Source organism: Desmodus rotundus, chromosome 5 (assembly GCF_022682495.2).
Source record: "Desmodus rotundus isolate HL8 chromosome 5, HLdesRot8A.1, whole genome shotgun sequence".
Classification (NCBI taxonomy): Eukaryota; Metazoa; Chordata; class Mammalia; order Chiroptera; family Phyllostomidae; genus Desmodus; species Desmodus rotundus.
The window spans coordinates 56,880,383-56,899,151 of record NC_071391.1 but is presented as its reverse complement, the minus strand read 5'-3'; the positions used below and the strand labels follow the sequence as shown (position 1 = coordinate 56,899,151).

At 37.3% G+C, this 18,769-nt stretch overlaps 1 protein-coding gene across 2 annotated transcripts in view; it reads left to right on the top strand.

Moving 5' to 3' along the window:
- The window catches only part of LOC123477915 (disks large 1 tumor suppressor protein-like), a 597,612-nt gene that overhangs the window by 338,560 nt on the left and 240,283 nt on the right, over positions 1-18,769 (top strand). The gene's annotated exons all lie outside the window — the stretch shown is intronic.

The following is an 18,769-nucleotide window of genomic DNA, read 5'->3' as shown; positions in this document are numbered from 1 at the left end:
CAAGAAATCAAAATTAACTATCCACAAGTCAAGTAAGAGGAGTCACAGTGCTTGAGTCTGTGGAAAGTATGTGTATTTCCAAGTACGTTCCAGTACTTTACTAATTGACAACCTCAGATTTAACTTATTTCTGATCGATTGTCGAAAGATGACCCTTCTCTACTAGAGCTCAATGATATAAATCAGGGTTCCATTCTCCAGTTTATTCATAAAGACACCAAATGTAATTGTGAAGACAATAAAAACAAATTACGTACATTAATTTCATGAAGATGGAGTATTTAAAGCACATATAAACTCTTTGGGGAGGCTATTTCATAGACATCAAATTTATTGAGGCTTCTTGAAATATACCTTGAGTAATGTTTCTTGTTGTCTTTTAAATTTAGCCAGCAGGCCTCATGGCCCCATAGGCCTTCAAATTGCTTTCAAATATAGGGTGGTGTATTACTAATATTTAAGGAGTGGTATATTTCGGTAAAGAAACAGCCTCTCTGTCAATTACTAGTTATAACCTGGACTGGTTTCCTGGCACCACAAATTGATTGCATCTCCTGGTGTTGACTTGGCTTTGGAATTTGGACAAATTTCTGAGTCAGTCCCAATTGTGAATTTTGATCACTGCTGTGAAGAATTTAGTTAAAATAAGAAATGTTTTATGGTGAATTATCTTTCTTTTTATAAGGAAACCATAGAACCTAGAGTCAAATTTAACTAGACACCAGTTTATAGAATATGTCTATAAAAGACTACATTTTCCTCTGCTGAAAAGTGATTTTGTTTAACATGGAAAGTGTTATTTAAACTATTTGAGACTGTTGTAATATGCTAAATATACTACCAGGAAAGGAAGTCATCTACCTTGGCAGTGGCATTGATTTTCTCCCAAAGGGGGGAAGGTGGGTGGAACATCCATACTGGACTCCTGAGTACTTAGGAATTAAAATTTTACATTTCCTGGCTGTCCAAGAGAATATTTGTATTTTTGCTTCCTGAAAATGAAGTCATCAGGCCTTAATAGGACACAAATGTGACAACTTGTCAAGCAGCTAAATTAAGTAAGCGCTGGCAAATGTTAGGAAACCTGTGTTTTTATCATGGGAAAACATATTTCTAGCCTATGCTATTTAACTTCTAAAAGTTTTAGTTTCTTTATCTTACAGGGTAGTTATGAGATTTCAATGAGATCCTGACTATGAACATGTTTAGTACTACTTGCAAAGGATAGATTTTCAGTTCATTGAGATTAACTGTGAGTCTGACATTTATTGTTATTGAAGGGATGGGCTCCATTACAGATAGGGTTAGGGTTTCCTTGGAGTTACGGCTATATAACATTACCTAGAGTCTAACATTCTTTTGTCTAGAAAGCACTTGTTCAAGAAGAAACTCCTGCCTTGCTGATTTCTACTTGTCATTATTTAAAATGAGTTCTGGTTGAATTAAAATAAGCATCAGTGAGATTTTCTTAATAGTGTATGAATATAATATGTTATTGTAATTGTTTAGTTCTTAGAGCATTCTTCAAGGGATGTTGACAATAAACTTTAAATCAGAAATCACAACTGTGTAGATCTGTTAAACAGAACCCTAGACTCTGGTTTCTTCATCTTCAGAATTAGGGTATTAGAACAGATTATTCCTAAGGATTTTTCCACATCTTAAGTCTAATCATTCTATGACAGTAACTGCAGACAATAAATTATATTGTATAGAGAGCCCACTGATATAATTAAAGTATTTTAGGAAGCAACAAGTAATGAGCCGCACACAAATTTAGACTTAAGTGATAGTATCTAGAACAAGTAGGAGGAGCTTCCTTAGGCAACATTAGATTGAGAAAACTTCAACAACCCAGTGCCGTGGTTCCTGAAGTGTGTTCCCCCAGCCTGCAGCATTAGCATCCTCTAGGGACTTGCTAGAAAAGTCAATTCCCAGGTTCCTAGGCTCTATCCCAGACCAACTAAATCAGACAGAGGCATGTGAATGCAATAAGCCCTCCAAGTGAGTCTCAAGAATGCTGTAATTTGAGAACAGCTGCCATGTGCAGCAAGCCACCGGGTTTCCTCTAGGGAGTTCACTTACTGTTTTTCCTGTCACATACTTTAAACAAGTCAATTTAGAGAAGGCCCAGAAAGTGATCTGAAGATTTTTAAGTCAGTGAAGACAAATGAAATTGTATCATACATACTCTTTAGGTTTCTTGTTTGCACTTCTTGTTTGTTCACTGATCTGCCCGAAAAACTCTGGGGGCTGATTTTCTAACATCATTCTGAAACATGTGTTAGTGTCCTGCATTGCTCTCAACCTTTGCTTAGTTGCCCGCTTTCATCTATAGCTGCTTAATTTATAACTGTCTTCTGGAAGCTGTTTAGCCAGGTGGGAGATATCTTCCCGAAAGGATCTGATCCATAGAAATCAGAATCAGACATAACTGTCAATTGCTTTTCTTATGGGTCCAGCAGGGAAAATTTCCCACTTCTTTTTAAAAAAATACTTTTAGCCTAATTTCAATATGTTTAGACATGCTTTTCCCTTCACGGAGACTTAGACAACCGTTTTTGCGCTTCTTACAAGACAGCGGTTTTAACTGAAGACTTCATCCGGCTGTGGTTTGAGGGCTTACGGGAATCGCGGCGTTGACCTTGTTATACGACGTGGGAAACCCTGGATTTACAAAGGGCAGTACAAGTTGCAAAATTTGTTGTAGATGCCTTTCCAGAACTGATGGAATTATGTAAATCTAGTGAGAAAATTAAAATTTGGAAGATTGAAGTGAAATAAAGACACCATTGAGAATTTTAGACCTTTATTGATAAAGAAATATTTTGTTTAAAGTTGCTTATTTTTTATTAAATTTATTGGGGTGGCATTGGTCAATAAAATTATATAGGTTTCCAGTGTACAGTTCTTTTTTTTTTATAAATCTTTTATGTTTTTAGAGAGAAGAGAAGGGAGGGAGAAAGAGAGGGAGAGAAACATCGATGTGTGAGAGAATTCATTTGCCTCTCACATGCCCCCAACCAGGGACCTGGCCCACAACCCAGGCATGTGACCAGACTGGGAATTAAACTGGAGACCCTCCGGTTCACAGGCCATTGCTCAACCACACCAGCCAGGGCTCCAGTGTACAATTCTGTGACATGTTATCTGCATATTGTATTGTGTATTCACCATCAAAGTCAAATCTCCTTTCCTCACCATGTATTTGACCCCCTTTAGCCTTTACTACCTCATCTCCACCTCCCTTTTCCTCTGCTGACCTCTGTACTATTGTCTGTGCTTATGAGTTTTGTTTGCTCATTTGTTACTTTCAGTTTTATAGCCCACTTGTGAGTGGAAGCATGTGGATATTGACTTTTTCTGTCTTATTTTGCTTAGCATGATATTCTCAAGATCCAACCATGCTGTTGCAAGTGGCAGTATTTTATCTTTCCTTATGGCTGAGTAGAGTAGTATTCCATTGTATATGTGTACCAAATCTTTATCCAATCATCTATCAGAGGACATTTGGCTTGTTTCCATGTTGGCCACCATGAATAAATGCTGCAGTGAATAGAGGGTGCATATATCTTTATGAATGAATGTTTTCAAAAATTTTGGGTAGATACCCATAAGAGGAGTTGTTGGTTCATATGGTGATTCTATTCTTAATTTTTTGAGGAACTTCCATACTGTTTTCCACAGTGGCTGTACCAGTTTAAATTCCCACCAGCCGGTATGAGGGGATATCTCACTGTAGTTTTGATTTGCTTTTCACTAATAGCTAGTGAAGTTGAAAATCTTTTCATATGTCTGTTGGCCTCTTGTATGTCTTCTTGGGATAAATGTCTGTTCAGGTCCTCTGTCCATTTTTCTTTAACTGGATTGTTTTGTTGTTGAGTTGTATGCCTTCTTTATATTTTGAATATTAACCTCTTATTGGAGATGTAGTTTGTGAATGTCTTCTCCCATTCAGTTGGTTGCCTTTTAGTTTTGTTGATGGTTTCTTTGGCTGTGCAGAAGATTTTTAGTTTGATATAGTCCCATTCATTTATTTTTACATCCTTTGTCTTTGAGGTGAAATTTATAAAGTCCTGTTTAAGTCTAAAGTACATAAGTTTAGTACCTATGTCTCTTCTATGGAATTTATTATTTCAGGTCTTATATTTAGGTCATTGGTCCATTTTGAGTTAATTTTTGTATATGGTGACAAATAGCAATCTAGTTTCTTCCTTTTGCATGTGGCTTTCCAAGTTTCCCAGCACCATTTATTGAAGAGCCTTTTCCCCCCTCCTTTGTATGTTTTTAGCTCCTTTGTCAACATTTATTTGCCCATATACATGTGGGTTTATTTCTGGGCTCTTAATTCTGTTCCATTGGTGTCTGTGTCTTGTTCTTCATTTTTATTATTTCCTTTGAACAATTTAAAATAATCCTTTTAGGGGTATGTTCTGTGTTTAAATAAACCTAATAAACTAAGGTAAAGTTTGAAGATTTGGTCTTCTAGAGTTCTAGTGAGACCCCATGAGGATTTTTAATCAGATCATAGAGAGAAAAGGGAACTTAAGAAAAAACTGATAGAACTTTGTGACTTAGTAGATTAAGAATTGGTGGTATCAGAACAAAAATGGGAATATTTAGGTGGACTATAGATGAATAGGGTGACTTCAATGATTACATCTTAAATCTGAGATAATAGTGGGACAGCTAAGAAAAAGTATTTGGAGAGGAGTTGCACGTACTGGTTGAGAACCAAGTATAACGTCAAACTCATGACAGTGTGATAGAGCAGAAAGAGCAAAAACTCCAGTCACAGATCAGATTTTGTATATGGGATCTACCAACAATTACTCATGTGGCCTTAAATAGGTTAAATTGACCTCTATTTTTTATTTGTAAAGTGTAGGCAACACGTATTGTGCCTACCCCGTAAGGATGCAATGAGAATCAAAGGAAATACTTACATCGAGAAAGGACTGACAGCTACATGCTCTGGTTATTGCATACATTTGGAAACATAAGGATGCCTCCAGAAATGCCTCTTAAAATATTTCAAGTTTTAGATAATGTTTTAGTTGTTTTATATTTCAAATGTAATTTCTTAAGCAGAATATAGGTGCTGGTCAATTGCGTGAATTAGAACTGGTTGGTGAGGGGACTGAGTAGAAACCGTGTAAATACTCTAATGGATGGGGCAGAAGGTTAGGTTTCTGAACAAGAACAGGGAGGTGTCCATGGAGAAAGTAACAACTATAGGAAGCATATCAGACTGGAAAAGAAGCATGGTGTAGGGCTAGGTCATAACCTGGTTTATTTTATTTCTACTCTTACAATCTGGGTGTTCTTGGGAAAATCTCAGGGCCTATCTGTACCTCAGTTTCCTAATAAAGTGAAGGTCTTTGATTAGATAATTTATGGCTCCTTTTAAGTTATAATACATTTATAACACTTTGATAAAATAGGGAAATTAGTTGTGTTAGAGAATCTCAACATTTCCCTTATTTTTTTCAGACTAAAATGTAACTGTTAATATACTCAAACACCTGCACCTTCTGATTAAGAATGATGTTGCAGTTCATCTCTATTTCTCTATTTACTCCCCTTGCCAATATTTATAAGGAAACTGATTTTTCTTATTGCCACTCAGCCATAGGGAAGAAAGCTTTCATGTTTGTTTGTTTGTTTCAGGAAAGGAGAGTAGAAGGAGGATTTCTTTGCCTTTATGCAAGGTCTGTCCAGAAGGTATCCAGCTATGTAATATGAAAAATAGAGACATTTATTGAAGGAGATACAAGTTACAAGAAATATTGTACATGGGACACTGATGCCTCAGTCTCTCCCCTTCAAAGTAGACACCTTGCCTGAGACCTCACATAGTTTTCCCAGTTGCCATCAGCTGACCCATTGTATTTTGCTATATCTCATCGATAGTCTGAAATCTCCTCCCTTTCAAAGGTAATTTTAACTTAGAAAAAGCCAGAAGTCTCAGGGCACCATATCTGGGCTGTAGGGATGCTGAGTCACTTGGGTGATTTGATTTTTCACCAAAAAACTCTACATCAGACGTGATGCATGCATGAGCAGGCATGTTGTCATGCTGAAGCCGCCAATCACAAGTTGCCCATAGCTGCAGTCTTCTGAATCATCTGAATTGTTTCTGTAGAGGAATGTTCAAGCTTAACACAAAATTTGATGCAGATTCATCGCTCTACTCACTCATTCATTTTGAATGCGATGGCCACACAGTACACATGCTCACTCAACAGCATCTACTGCCCCCACTGACTAGTACAGTGAAGTCATCATTGTTCATGCATGTGTATTCCAGTCCACTCTCCTTGGCTGCCAGGTTACAATGATGTCATGCAAACCATTCTCGTTATATTAACAATGGCTGGACTTTTTCTGGACAGACTGCCTGGACACGCATTAGATGCTGTCCATGGTCCTTGTTTTAAAAGTGAGGATTCTGAGTTTATCTTCATGGAGAACTCATTAAAAATAGCACAGAATGAGAAGACTACACTTTCAGGAATCATTTCTATAGTTCGTTAAAAATACCACAGAATCAGAGGGTTAAAGTTAATTTTAATGGGAGTTGAAGCAGTGATTCTCTGTTTTAAACCTCCTGTACTGCTGCTCTGCTAAAGAGAAATTCATCGTCTGCTGGAAAGCCTCCAGTTATAGGATATTTACCACCTTACTACCTTCCTCCCAATTAGCTCATTCCATCTGGGCAAGATTAAATATTATGTGGTTATACTTTTTATTACACTCATAACACTCAAGTTATTTTAGCATTGAGCATATTCTTTATTTTCCACTGTCAAAGTAAAGTGGCAGACTTCTATGTATCTGGAATTAATGTGTGATTAATCTTTTCTTTTTGGAATACTGTTGTTAGCTCTGGCTAATCCAGTTTATTAATTTTAACTATAAAGTGTAATTACTCCTCATTTCCAGGTTGATGAAGATACTGTGCTTTGTCTTTAAGCATCTTGTAGTGCCTCAGGGTCAATATACTGTCTATTAAAGATAAATGGTTTGACTTTTGTATTAGCACTGCAGAGAATCAGGTTTTTGTGTCACCAAATCTGACATATTAATAAAACTATTTTTAATTAGTCAACTTAAATATCAATTTATTTATTTAATAGCTATCTCTATAGTGACTCTGGCCATTTGATATATCTATATTTAGGAACCTGGATTTTACATATGTTTGAAAGCAGTGAAGTATACTTTGTTTAGATATGGGACCCTTAGAACCAAACATTTGAAGTTTATGGCATTTACTGCTTGGATCAATGAGTTTGATGATTTTGAAAGAGTATCGTATCACCATTATAACAAAGATGGGATGGGGCTTAGGGACAGGTGATCAGGGTTCACATCCTGGGCAGGTCAACTCTTTGAGCCTCAGTGTCATCACCTCTGAAATTATAATTACTTCACTGGCTATGCATATTTAATAACATGGATTTGCCTAATCTCATCCTGCTGAATAAAAAGGGAATGCTGAATATGAAAACTGTTTTTTTGTTTTATATATTTGTAAATACTATGGTTAGTGTAAATCACATCTTCAGAAACCAAGCTATATTAAAAGCGAGATTGCAAATTTCATGTTGGACTCCTAATTCTAGCACTATTTTTTTTTAAAAAGAGATTTGTTGTGATGCAGCTCACTCCTTTATTCAAAAATGGATGCAGCACCCGCTGTGTGCTGGGCACTGTTCTCAGTACTGGGGATACAGCCATGCACAAAACAGACAGGCCTTCTGCTCCTAAGAATAAGTTTCAAATAGATGATATAGTAAGATAGGAGTAAAAAAGATATCTCAGATTGTGATCATTGCTATGGAGGAAATAAACAAGGTTATGTCATAGAGAGTGATGGAAGGGAATCCAATTTAACTAAGGAGATCAGCTGGGGAAAGTCTTACTGAAGTGGTAACATGGAAGTAGAGACCTGAGTGATAAGGAACCAGGTGTGTGAAGATCCAGGGGAAGAGAATTTCTGGCAGAGGGAACAACAAATTCAGGGCCCTGACAAAGAGTGAGGAGAGTTCATTACTGTATTTGAGGAACAGATAGCAGGCCAGTGGGATGGGATGTAAGGAGGTGGAGAGGTGGAGCATGGGGAGGACATTTAGCAACATCACTGAGGTTATGTATATTAACATGAAAGCACAATTGAGTAGGACCATATACCTTTTTAGATTTCAGGCCTATGCAGAACTATTTGAATTTCTGGACTCTATTTAACTTGTATCATTGTATAACAGTAGGGAAAATTGAGCCCTATAAGGAATATACTTGATGTCCAGAAAAATTAATATAAACATTGATTTGTTAAGGAAACAAAATTTTTATCAAATATTTTAATCATTTATAGTTTACTTCCTAAAATTATTAAAATCTCAGAGGAATTTTTAGATTTTAATGGTAATAATAAGGGCAGCTTACATGGTTCTCAATTAGCTATGTTTCAATTCAGTCATGTAAGCAAAATTGACATGCAATTCTGGTCTATACAATTAAAAACCACTATGAGGCCTGGCTGGTGTGGCTCAGTGGACTGAGCGCCGGCCTGGAAACCAAAGGGTTGCCTGTTCGATTCCCAGTCAGGGCACATGCCTGGGTTGCAGGCCAGGTCCCTGGTTGGGGGGTGCACAAGAGACAACCACACATTGATGTTTGTCTCCCTCTCTTTCTCCTTCCTTTCCTCTCTGTCTAAAAATAAATAAATAAAATCTTTTAAAAAATCATGAAAAAGTGAATATGTACTGATTTCTGTAGCAATTTTTGATTCACTCAAATTTTTTTAAATACAATTTTTGTGTTTCTCTTACGAAAACCCACTACATTTAACATGCACAGAATACATAGACTACTGCCTTTCATAAATTTTTTTCAGGATCAGGCACTCTCTAGAATTTTTTTCATCATGGAAACTCTCTGGAAAAGTCAGATCTTTTCTAGTTGACCCTCATTTCCTATTTTCCTCTGGAGAATTTGGAAATGAGGGCAGGCATTTTGCTATGACCTGCCTGCAGTCTATTATTTTATGAAGCTAACACACTTTGCAGATGTCGTTCATGTGCCTGCTGTCCTGGGAATATGGTGTAAGAGACAGATGGGGGTGGGAGTTCACGTGGGGTGATTCCTTCAGTTCTTTCCCTTGGAGGTGATCTTTCTAACGTGGGCCCATTCCTTCTGCTCCCAAGGCCCTATGAGCTGTGGAGGTCTCCGTGTAGGAGCCCAGAGAAGTGCCTGCCATTACTGGCAGAAACCAAGTTGTAATTAATCTGCATGGAATACAGGCTGCCTTTGCCTGAAGAGGGCCACAGGCTTGGGTTGGACCCAGGGAGGCAGAAATTGCCTCATGATTGGAGGTATGATAAGATGGAAGGCACACGGACTTTGCACTTTGGGTTGGAGTCATCTAGGTGCTGTGTCCTCCAGGGCAGATCATGTAATTTCAGGGAGCTTCAGTTTCTTCGTCTATAAAATGGGGATTGTATTTCGTTTCTGAAGGGTATTGGGACCATCAAAGATGATGCCTTTTAAATATCTACTACAGTATTTCAGGTAATAGCCATTTGATAAATTACTGCTTTTTATTATATATATTTCCCTAATATGCAAGAGCTTGTATTTATTACTGTTTTTCTATCACCAGGGCAAATGTCCAGTTTAGCAGCAAGCACTTCAGCTGGAAACTGCACTTTTCCATTACAGATCAGTTCGTTCCAAAGTAACTTTCTTGCTTTAGATTGGATTTGCTAATCAAAATATTTGTAGCTGCAAATATCTTCAGCTATATGCACCAAATGTATTTCTTTCTTAAATGTATATAAAATAAGTATATTCTTTCTTAAATATATATTATATGTAAAATATACATAGTAGTTACTATATGCATCAACGGTTCTCATAGGGACAAAGGATGGATATCACAGAACTTTAAAAATTTCCTATCAAGAAAAATAAAGGGCACAACTGGAGCTCTGATCATTCCTTCATTCCCAGGATATCAATTTTGTGCCTCCAAAGTGCAGTTACCGCACTACACACCAGAGGCGGACTTGTATCTGCCCTCATGGGACTTAGATTCTAGGAGAACAGGCAGAAGATATATTTCAGTCTAGAGATTTTTTCCCTGTTGGAAACAAACAAACAAACAAATAAATGAAAACAATGCATTTAAATGGCTGAGGTACAGGTTTAGTACAAGTAATTCACAATAGTAATTTTCTGATATCAAACTTCCAATGGTAGATTTTCCTACCAATTGATATGTTTCTGGCTTTGTGTCATTAATCTTCAGCAATATCAGGAAAAGCAGTACGGCCCAGCTGGAGTAGCTCAGTGGGTTAAGCCCAGGCCTACGAACTGAAGGGTCGCTGGTTCCATTCCCAGTTGGGGCATATGCCTGGGTTGCGGGCCAGGTCCCTAGTGGGGGGGAGCTCAAGAAGCAACCACCTGTTTGTCTCCTTCTCTTTCTCCCTCCCTTCCCCTCTCTCTAAAAATAAATAAATAAATAAAATCTTAAAAGAAAAAAGAAAAGCAGTTTGTAGGCTGTGGCTTTATATCTTGCCAAACACTTCTTGTGAAATCACAGGCCCCGCTGAGTTCTATGTCTGTAAAAAATGCTTCAAGCCATTGCCTTGTTAATTATAAAAATAAAACTATACTTTCCTTGAGGTAAAGAAGTGGATTATCTCCTGTCATCCTAATATCTGGGGAAAGCCCATGGAAGGCAAGGTATACACAAAGTAGAGAGCGGCATCCTCTGAGGGACCACATTTTAAAATGTTAACTGTTTACTTTTATCTAAATATACAAAGATTGTCCAATTCATCACATGGTAAATACAACCAAATGATTATAGGGTATGTAGATTCCACCCACTTTTACAGCATATCTGTACTCAATGTTATATAAATGATGCTCTTTCTTTTTCTCCAGCAGAGATTGCATGTTCAGTTTGTGAAATGCCTGCTCTAAAGTACTTTTGTTTAATGAAAACCCTTTGGATATGTTCATTCATGTAAGCTGGTTGTAGAGGATTAAGATATTATTGATTCATTTATTTTTCAAATATAATAGAGTGCATATAATTCTTCTTCCTCACAACTTCTAGCTAACTCCAATGGGAACTTCTCAACTCAAGTTCTCTCTCCAGAATGCCTTCCCTGACTGCTCCATTCTGGCTTAAATTCCTCTACTTTGTGTCTCAAACACCCCAGATGCTTGCTGTACTGTAGTATCATTGTTGATTCACTTGTAGGTGAGGATTCTGCTAGCTTGGGCTCACTGTTGTGTCCTCGTATTAGTATATTCTCAAGAGTATTTATTGAATGAATGAGATACTAGACTAGGCAATGGAAACATAGAGTCGAAACTGTCTTTAAAGAGCTACAGCCTAGTAGACAATACAGACATTCATAAAGAAATCATATAGTGAGCCCTTCACAAATGTGTTGGATGCATGACTTAGGCAGTGTATGTGGTATGCCAGGAGCTATGCTGGATGAGTTGCCTTTCATTTCTGCAGGTCTTCATAGTTTGCAAAGTGCTTCCATCTGCGATCAGCCAGGGTCAGAAGACTAATCAGCTCTTCCTGTCAGTTTGCTTATATCTTAGCTTTCTCCCCTGTAGGATATAGGAACTTAATTCCAATGGTACGTTTCTGTCAAGGACACCTTATAAAATATCCATTTAGTCTGCTACCCAATTTACTTCCTCTGTCTTTCTGATCCCTGACTATCTCTGTTCTGATAATGACTTATCAAGCCCTGGACTAGCAATAACTTACCTGTCCTTGGGAAGTCATTTAAACTTTCAAGCCGGTGAGAAAATTACACGTGCTTTGTCATCTATGTGCTGTAGGAGCACAGAGCCTAATTAGTGTGAAGGAGACTACAACAATCTTTATCCATTTGGTATGAGATGCTCTGGTGGTGTCGGAGAAGCACTCTGCTACCTGGGAATGCTCAAGCACATGACGTTATCCATACTCTGAGATAAGCTTAGGAAATACTGAAATAAATTATCTTGCTATATCAATATAATAAATAAGGAGGTGAATAGACAAAGCAATGCTTTTTTGACCTTTTCATAGTACTGAACCAAAAGGTAGTTGCCTCATTGAATGTACCAAATGTGGGTTTTATTTATATTGCCTAACTTGAAAATTATTTGAAGTTTTTTTACACCAGTAGGATAACAGCTAAGAAGAAATTATTTTTATCTATAAATAGTTTTTGAACCACATTTTTCCTTTGAATACTTATTAAATTTGCTATGAACTTTTTTATGTTTTAAATCCTTAGAAACAGAGCTCTCATTATGGTAAAAGAAAGCCATGTCAGTTTTTGAGACACTGATTTAGCAATCAAGAGGATATTGAGGTTAGAACCTAGATAATTCATGAAAAGTAGAAGAATTTTACATGGGTATCCTTTTAAAAAATGTTTATTGTAGAAAATACTTTGTGTAAGGAATGGTTCTACTGAAACCTTTAAAAAATTTTTTTGTTTATTGATTTTTAAAGAGAAGAGGAAGGGAAAGAGAGACACAGAGAGAGAAAGAGAGAACCATTGATTTGTTGTTCCACTTATTTATGCACTCATTGGTTAAACTCTTATATGTGTCCTGACCAGGGGTTGAACCCACAACCTTGGTATATCAGGACGATACCCTAACCAACTGTGCTGCCCCGTCAGGTCTGGTTCTATTGGAATCTTAATAGCTAAAACAATGTATGTGTCCTTGCACATTTCTTCTTGATGATGTCAATTGCCCACTTGACTATGTTTTCTAACTAGTGAAAAGGACTCCCTCATTTTCCATTTGTATTGGTCAGGCAGTGCTTTTCATCGTGTCATTCACTTTCTGTCTCTCTCATGCCCCCTTTTCTCCGCACCCCTGTTTCTGTGTGTCTGCTTTAGTCTGTCTCTGCCTATGAGTCCAAGACAATGGGAAAAACATTATTATCTAGAGTGATGCTGTGGACACCTCAAAGACAGTACATGTAGCAATTTCACTGGAAGAAGGGGAGGGATTTGAGTGAAGGGGGAAGGTTAATCATTTGGCTGCTAAGATGCTGCAGAGGGAGTACAGAGCTCTGCCCACGTAATAAGTGCCTGCAGGCAGCCAGTGAGGGAAGAAAAGTTTGGGAAAGAATTCATTTTTTTGTCTCTCTGAATGTGGAACTTTTAGAAATACTTTGTAACCCCCTCCCACTCTGATTTCATAATCTACATAATTTGCCTGAATATTCAGGTTGTTTGTGTAATTGCGTGTGTCATAGACCACACAAATAGGTACACAAATGAAAGAAGAAAGCTAACGTTTTCTTAGTTCAACCTCCAAATCCACAGTTTTTTTTTAAATAAAAATCCCTGGCCCAATTTTTCTTCTCCAGCTGTTAGTCATTTGGAAGAAGCTGCCCTTGTAATTGCAAGTGAGTTGAGCCGTGATGTGTGCAGCACCGCATGCACCTTAGCTTTTCATTCCTGTCTTTCGAGTCATTTAGACTCCCAGGAATCATGCTCATAATAAATAGCTTTTTATTACCCAAAGCCGCTGTTCTGGCAGCCTAACGACAGCCCTTTGATAGATGGGCCGGGTAGTTTTTTGTGTTGTGCTTACTCAGAGTTATCAGTAGGAAAGAGAAAGGCAGCAAAAGGGGGGACTTTGGCACGGGAGATCTTATGTGTATACTGAAGCAGCAGATCAGAATTCAGAAACAAGAACGAGGGAGCTGAAATGTGATTCTCTGGTGCTTGGTGTAACACTCACCACCAGGACAGAGCTGTGCGAGGCACTCACGGGAGGCTTGTTTTGATCACGGAATTCGCTAAAAGACCATGCAGCCGCGGAGCCCAGCAAGCCACCTGGAAGTTTTGCCGGAGCTGGTTTCTGGGGGATTTTCCGGTGCCTAGGAGAATCCTGCTTGCTTTGAGCTCTGTGGAGGAGGGCTCCACTTTCCCATGAGGGGGCCCCTTGGAAAAGCCTCCAGTGCTGAATCCAGGCTCTGCTATTTACCAAACGGCTTTTCTCACCTTTGCTGATTTGCTGGTGTGATTTCCATGTACTGAGTCCTGTGTAGGGATCCAGGATGGATTGCCTGTGCATTGTCACCACAAAGGTAGGCTAGGAAACAGGGCTGTTGTGGGCAGCATTTTCCTGTTATTATTCTGGTCCTGTAATTAAACAGCTCTGGTAGATGCTGCCAGTTCATGAGATAAAATGATTAGTATAATTTACTTTGCTGGGCGTTTTATTCCCCAGGAGGGTCTGAGGGTCCTGTCTTTATTTGATTTCAACTTCTTAAAGTGGTATTGTGTATTTGTGCAAATGGAAGGGGAATTTGCCTGTGTTTTTATGGCAGGATACGCTTTTGCCTCTGTTTGTAGCACAATATTAACATATCTATAGTAGTAGTGTAGTTTACACATCATTTTAACAGAACATGTCAGGGTAGTCTTTCCGAGTGTGATAATTAGCTTTTCATTTAAAAACCATATCTTCTGTGCTTGAAGAAACCAATCAGCTTTACTGTGGCTTGACATATTGTTTCTGATTGGAGAATTCTGATATTCTGCATTTTAGTAATTTTTTAAAGGGAAAAAATCTTTAGGTTCTAATTTGAAACAAATGAACACAGTATTTAATGTTGAAGTGATTTTCTCTGTTTTGATTAGGAGCACATTAAATATTTGCATTATCAGAAATAGAAGTATAAAACTAGGAATAGAATAAAATCAGTAGACAATACTTTTATGGGTTTTCTGAAAATAGCTAAAAATTCCAAAACATTTTACTTTATTCTGTGTCAGTTCTAAATAATGTATTTAAATTTCATAGGCCCTGGTTATTTGAATAGGAAGTACAATTATTTTGAGAAAAAAATGAATTAAAACACACTTTTCATTTTACATATAAGCATACCACGAGTTCGTTTGAGCTATATCTTTTAGGGTCTCACATTGATTGGACGCCCATTAAATAGGGCAAAATCAATAGTTTCATGTGTGAGACTCATTAAGGGTAGATTTCCCACTGTGATTTCCTTTCACCACTAAAGAAAAGATTATTTAATTTTGAAGCCACAAACCAAGTTCCCCATAGTATGACCTTAAATATTTTACTTTAACAGATTGTATTTCAGAAAATCTTAATGGATATCTTCCCATAGGGCCTGGTATCACATATGGCAGCTTCAGCTGATGTTAATGGTTTTGAAACCTAAAAGCTTCTAGTTGGATTAATTGACCTGGCTTCAGAGTTAGATGAATACCTCATTTTACTCCTAAAAACCACCAAGCATGTCATTCAGTTTTTCCAGTGAAATCAGAAAAATTAATTAAAATAAATTTTAAAAAAAGGTAGGTGGGAAATGGTATTTCCTTATGTAATCTAGGAAGGAAAATAGTCTCTAAATATGTTTTTCTCTTCCAGAGGTGTTACATTTAGTTACATGTGTTCCATTATTATTTATTTCAAAATCATGATAATTACAGATACAGTAAAACATAATTCGGGCTTTAAAAATAAGTTACAAGACATTATTAGGTAGAAGTGTAAACCGGAAGGCTGTAGCATTGAACAAATTAAATCAACACTGAGATCAGTTCCTCAATGTGGAAACCATGATCTAATTTTTAAAATGTCTTGTGCTTTATATCCACTTACCAAAATATTGATGATCACAGATATAAAGGTAGGACACATTCTTCTCCTTTAAATCATACATCAGAGATAGATGTCAATATCTCGGTATTTTGATTTACCATAAAAATTATACGATTTAATAAGACAAACGCATATAAGATTTTATGAATTTTTGGATGTAGTTATGTTCATGACTCTTTCCCGGGTGCATATATGTCATCCTTCTAGGACAAACACACAACAAAGTTATATTACAAGGTGTAAGTGGAAAATAATGCATGACTGATTTAAAAGCTGCATTTGGGTGAGGAGACTTCCTGGAGGGCTTCAGAACGCAAATCCTGCCCACCTCACCCACCGCCGCTGATAACTCTTCTCTCTCGAGTGGCCGTGCGCTTGGGATGCCCTTGCTCCACTTTCCTGGGACTCTGACAAAAAACTTGGCAGCAACTTGCACATTTTAATTCTATCTCCGTTTAACCCTCATTTCTTTCTCCTTTAGCAATGAGTCCACCTTCTAGCAGGTCTGGCTGAGACACTTTCTTCAAGTCTTGCTTTATGCGAGACTGGAACTGCTACCTCCCTGATCTGTCCTAGGCTCCACCTCATCCACGTGATCTCATCAGCCTCACAGCTGACCACCATTCTCATCAAAGTTTTCAGTGGCAGGCAGACATGAATACTTGCATTTGCCCCTTCTTTCCTTCCTGTCATGAAAGGCACTTGCTGTTCCCTTGAATCCTCCTGTGCCTCCTGTGTCTCCCACTCCCTTCTATTCTACATAATGTAGAAACAAATTCTTTTTCACGTTTTTTGTTCCGTGTACTTAAGAATCACTGTTAGAATATTAATGAAAGGAGAGATTATAACAAATTGAGAGAGTGTACTGCCTAATGGCTATATAAGAGCATCTATTAGAGATAAATGAAGAAGTGTTTTTACTTTTGGTTTCTCTGCATATGAAAGGAAGGAAATGGTGATGGCACATTTCATAAGAATATAACTCCCCGATGAAATAATCCTACTTTAGATCTCATAAGACTCAGATTGTCGAAGGTCTGAAGGGCTTCAGTCTGGTCCCACTGATTTGCAGAACCCCTCGGATTTGGGGTAAGAACTTTAACGCCAGGAAATCACCAGAGTCACCGAATGTCCAGAGTTCCTGCCACATGGTCCCTAGGTCTTTCCAAGTGTTTAGACAGCTCAGTCTCATCAGGATACTAGGTCATCTCTTTTATTTGAATGTTTCTGTCCAGCTTCAACTTCAATTCTTTGTCGCAGATGTCACTACTGAGAAATAGAAGTAACATGACTTAGTGTGAAGAGCAGGACTCCAGAGCAGCGATTTTCAACCTTTTTCATCTTATGGCACACATAAGCTGATTATTAAAATTTTACAGCTCTGCCAAAATACAATTTTTCCAGATCTGACAAAAATAGGAATAACTTTTATTGATTTACAAAAAATAATAATAGTAATTACCTACACTTTTTGCTCCAAAGTGACTTTAAAAACAAATCAGGTAGCTATACTTGTATATAAGGATTTCTAGTATCAAGAATTAACCAATCAGATAAAACTTCATTATGTGACATGACCAATAAGATGCAACTCTATCATGTGACCAATATATTTATGCTTCAAGACAGAGCATTCACACCTGACAACTATTGCTGTGTTGTCTTTTTTTTTTGTTCATTTGATAATCTAAGGGTACAGAGATCAGTGCCCCCTATTAAATAGTCAGGTATTGCATATGTTAAAAATTTCTTGCAGCACAAGGGTTTAAAATCGCCAGTCTAGAGCAAGACTTGGATTTAAATTGTTGTTCTGTCACTTTTTAGGTTTAGGACTTGGATACATTGTTTAACTTCTCTGAGCTTTGATTTTCCCATCATATCAAAAGGATGTGATCTTACCTACGTGGAAGTGATTTGGTAAGGTGTAGAAGGTACCTAGCACAATTCCTGGCATGTGGAAGGAATCCACTATTGGATAATTTATTGAGAAATTCACAATTTATATCTTTAGTCCCTCCCTCTGTTTGGGTGTGATCACTGCGGAAAATGGGGTCACCTTGGTATTAGTGGTTAAACACAATTTTGTAACTAATGTAACACATTTATAGAGTAGACATTTTAAAAAATATGTTTTGAATAATTAAAAGATAATAACCCTAATAACGTAGGTAACTGAAATACAAGGCAAATGATGTTAGCCTATGTGAAGGCAGAGGCACGATGTAAGGTGGTTGGCAATAGGACAACCGTCCTGGGGACAGGCTGAATATTCTGGGCTAAACTCAATAAAATGCCAGCAGTCAGTAGACCTTTTCTTTTACTGTGTGGACATTTTTAAGTACCATATATAATAATGTAGGATTTGATACAAAAGCAGAAGAAATGTGGAGCTGTGAAAAATCAAAGTCAGTCCGTGCTTTGTGACCCAGAGGCACCGGGGCATCAGAGTTTTGTCCATAAGATGAGTGTATTTTATCGCATCCATGGAGTTCTTCCTATTCGGTCTCTAACCCAATATTATTCTAAAGTGTATAATCTCAGCACATACAATTACTCATGCATACTAAGTGTCTTAAAATGTAGTAGCGGGTGAATCAAACATTGCCATCATTTCAGATGTTCGTTTACCAGACTTCGGGACATTTAAAAAAGTTAAAAAAAAATAATCTACAAAGACAAGTGCAGTATGTTGTGATAAGTTAATGCTATACTTTTTAAGTAAAGGCATCATGGTCCTATTAATTTTAATATGTTTAATAGATTAATATGCATAATAAAATTCAAACAGCAAAATGAAAAGTGGATCAGGCAGCATAAAAGAAACTTTATTGATGTTGTTAATACTACATCTGTTCTGTAAATAATATACCGCTCTTTGTCTCTGTCAATCCACCATCTTTTAAAATAAAATCCCTTAGAATTTCTAAAAGGAAATACGAGTTTTTGCTGGGCATTTAAAAGATCTTTTTATCAAGGCTAATAAGTATTATGTTATTTATTATGACCTTAATAGAAAAGAAAAGCGGCATGTCTTACTCTTAGAAATGAGCTCATCATAGAAATATTTCTAACTATAGTT